Source organism: Nymphalis io, chromosome 5, assembly GCF_905147045.1.
Source record: "Nymphalis io chromosome 5, ilAglIoxx1.1, whole genome shotgun sequence".
In the NCBI taxonomy this organism is placed as follows: domain Eukaryota; kingdom Metazoa; phylum Arthropoda; class Insecta; order Lepidoptera; family Nymphalidae; genus Nymphalis; species Nymphalis io.
In genome coordinates, this window is record NC_065892.1 from 13,875,368 (window position 1) to 13,879,637 (window position 4,270).

Consider the following 4,270-nt stretch of genomic DNA (forward strand, 5'->3'; position numbering starts at 1 on the left):
TGCTGAACTATAAAAGATAGAATAAAACTTTATATGTATTATAATATTTGCATATTTATAAATTGCTAGATACTTCGTTTTTAGCATAAACGGGTGCGTGTATGTATATCTTATATATTATGTAGACATATAACATATGAGTTTTATATTTTGGGAATAATTATCTACAATTTTAATTCAATTTTTTTGCACGTAATATTAACCTATAACACAGAATTTTATTGTCAACAAGGCTTCTAAGCAAATATAAGTTACAAATATTTTACACGTTAACACAGAAATATAACAAAGTCAATATAATTTTTTTTTTGTAGTTACAAATTGAATGATAAAACTGTGCTAACTGTGCCTGTGTGTGAAATTGATGTATTGTTACTTTAGACTGTTTTAAAAGTGCTTATATTACAAAATTATACAAAACAAACACAGAAATACAGAAAAATTACGGGTGGCGTGAGATTGCCTAACTTAAAAATTAATAAACATATGTGTGCAAACTGAGTGCACTCTCTACAATATACACAAAACTTATATCACAATACACAGCGCATTTTGGAGAAATACATCATATTATTATATAACTGTAGTTGCGCTTTGCAGTTACATCCGCTTTTAATTCAGGTTATTGTCGTGACAAGCGTGAATTTCATGTTCGTGTTATAAATATTCACTCGAGCAAAAAGTTTTTTTTAATGAGAACGATAAAAATTTGTCAAAGGTTAAATAAATAATTCTTATACCGAATCAAGTGATTGAAAATTTTTTATTTATGATATAATCAACGTATTAAGTTTTGAGCTTATAAGATGAACTTTTTTCTGCTTAAAGCCTTTAAGTTCCATCGTTTTAGCCTCGTATATAACATTGTTACGTAATACCAAAAGGCCTTTATGAGAATTATTTTATCTGCACTTAATAAACGGGCCAATTTTTTTAAGTGTGCGTGGATAGACGAGTCGAAAATTACAAAAAAAAACCGAAACATGCTTAAGGTGCCTTGGGGCTGCTTTTTATATAAATAAAAACAGTATTTTTTGCGGTAATCATTTCATAGCGTTCAGTCCTTTAATAAGAAATGAGTAGTTGTTCTAAGCCGAGAAGTTTTATCTCAGCTTAAATATCGTGTCTAGCATCCGTACAAGGCTATCGAAGTTTATTAAATATAGGTTGTGATCGAGACGTCAATCGCTGTTGAGATATGTATTGACCGCTGACGCTGTGTGACATTAAAATGTCAATCGGAAATATACTTTGAAGTCGATGCATTTAATAGGAAACTGACTAATTGTTGATTTTCACGTAGGATGTATAAACTATAGTGATTGATCATATAGAGATTGAGGCCGCAAACGGTAAAGTTCAACTGAGAAATTTCGATTTTAACAATAAAAAAAGGTAAAAACCAAATTTTATTATTATTGGTAGAATCTATAATTCGAGTCGGTGTGGATGGTAGCTTCACAATTATTTTAATTACATAAAATTACGATTTAAAAGTAATATTTTTAGTTTACTCATAATTTTGATAGTCTTCGTCAAACAACGTCTCTTAAAATGTATGTCTTATAATTTATTGCAAATCCAAAAGAGACCGGCATTAAGCAAAAATATAATCCTTTATATAAAAGAGATAGCTACATATAAGGATTTATTAAACTCTCCACGTATTACTTTTTTGTCTGATACCCCTTAATCCGATCACTTTAAAGAGCCACTTTATCGCGATACTATCTTTGACCGGCTTTCGGCCTTAGGCTTTTGATATTATCAAGTACGGTAGCGAGCTTAGTCCTAAAATTCTTGTAAAAAAAGGCTTTGTCAATAGTTTATTTGGTGGTAGGGCTTTGTGCTAGTCGGTATAGGTAGGTATCACCCAGTAACGGTAGCATGCGAAAGCGATCCCGTGGAGCTCCTCGTAAAGTCAGAAAGGGAACCGCTGGTTTTTTAATGGGTGTTCCGATGTTCGGGGCGCACTCGCCGCCTTGGACACCGGCAAGCCCCACATTCCCCCCACTGTTCCCGTTGGAGAAAAACGTAACGCGTTTTTCCAGCGATAAAAAAAAGTTAGGTACCACCCATTCATCATATATTTTGCCGGCAAGTAGCACCTGTAACTACAGACACAAGTAATATAAAATCTTAGTTGTAAGGTTGATGGCGCATTGGCGATGTAAGGGACGGTTAGGAATAAGATTCACGTGTTCCTTCCACTGGGAAATCTGGCTATTTAATCGATCCATATTTTCAAGTATACATAATAATAAAAATGTAGGGTATGCTTATTTTTTTTATAAAACTTAACGTCGGTAGGTAGAGAACTTTGTATGAGAGATTAGCCAAAATAAGTCTTAACGAGACGCTGTGTTTTACTGGTCACCTTCGACTGTACCAAGATACTACAAAAATATATCAACATTTTATTAATAACGATAATGTGTCAGGATTCAGTGAGAAATAACTCAGTGTTATATTTAGACCGATACTCAGAGCGATGGAAGAGGAGATCACTTATCTAATGTAAACGATTTGTCGACCCGCACGAGATCAATCCGTCCTTTACAAATATCATCGCTTCAAAATAAAGCCTCAAATATTTTGTAAGTTAGATTTTATGTTAAAAATATGTAAAAATAACTTGAACCTTTAATTTAGAAGCTATTTTTATGCTCACATTGCTATTTATCAGCAAAATACATTGCTTAGAGCTTATTTGACCGCTTTCCTCTAACTAATTTGTATAAAATGAAATCAATTAAAATATTTTTATTCAAATAAACGTCTACAAGAACTTTTGAATCGTCAACGCGTTACCAGTTCCAAATGAATTCTACCGCGAAGAAACGAAAGGGAACACAGTTCCCTTTGAGTATAAAAAAATCTTGCAGTGTGAGTTCATTTCGAGTTACAACCGCGGGTTGACTATTATTATAAAATCGTAGATCTTCATTGTTAGTACAAAATAAAATAATAATATTTGATTCTCTAAAATAGAATGAATCCATTTTTATTGTGCACTATTTATTCTTAATTCCAATTCCTTGGTAAATATACCCACCATCTGCTTCTTCATTAGCCTAAGCCAGGTATAAATGAAATATGGCAACAAATTAATTTGGATCATATATTTTCTTTATTAGTGAATATATTAAAGCGGTTTATTAGCAAATAAAACAGGTTAACAAGAAGTTAGAAGCATCATAAAGGGAAATATATTCTGATTGCAATTAAAATGTAAATGTTGTTTACTTTATGAGATTCCTTTGACTTTTTGTTTATAAAAATTTTCGTTGTGAAATCCATTGTTTATTTTATCATTTTCAAACCGTACATTATCACATATTATTATATTTTATAAATTAAACTAACATTCAACGTAATATCCTCCTAATCGGAGAGAATAACCAGCTGCTCAGAACGTATTGAAAGAGTGCACTTGTGTTAGCGCATGTGGGTACAAATGCAATTACATTTTTCCCTCTCTCTGATAATTCAATGGGACAGAGAGCCGACGCGATTAGAGAGATCGCATTACAAACGGCTTTATGTGTTTTTCGAGGCAGGGTAGTGTAAATGCTGTCACCTTCCAGTCTGCCACTGAGATAACAGACACACCAATCATTTTTATTTGTCCGACCTTATAAGCTGGCTTCCCCATCATTTAGCAATTATTATATCTAGCAGTAATAGTTTGTATTCCTGTGTCAGTGTTCCAAATAGAAGTACAAGTGAGCCACACAGAAACAATAGATAACATGATAGGTGCTTTGATGCGCGTTTCTGTGATAAGTGGCTCAAAAATTTAATACATATTTCTTACCTTTTAAATGACAATAATTTGATGATTGGGTGATATTTTTTTAATTACCCTTGTAACAAAATTATTTTGATATATTTAAAGTTTTTTTTTTTATATACATAATGATATATTTTTATATATAAATATTATAACGAATCAAATGACAAACAAAAACTCAGCATATAAATAACACGCTGGTGTGTGCCCGGATTTTATGTTGTACACTAGTTCCTTGCGAACTTACGAAAGAGCGATGTCTCTGTGAAAGGTTTATTGAGACACCCAAGACAGACATATGTGTGCATGAACATATCTGTTTGTCCTTGGTGTAATTATCTATATAAGTATATATTTACAAAAGAAAAGTAGTATATGTAGTATATCAGTTGCCTGGTTTCCATAGTACAAGCTCTGCTTAATTTGGGATTAGATGGCCGTGTGTGAATAATGTCCCAGGATATTATTTAATTAATA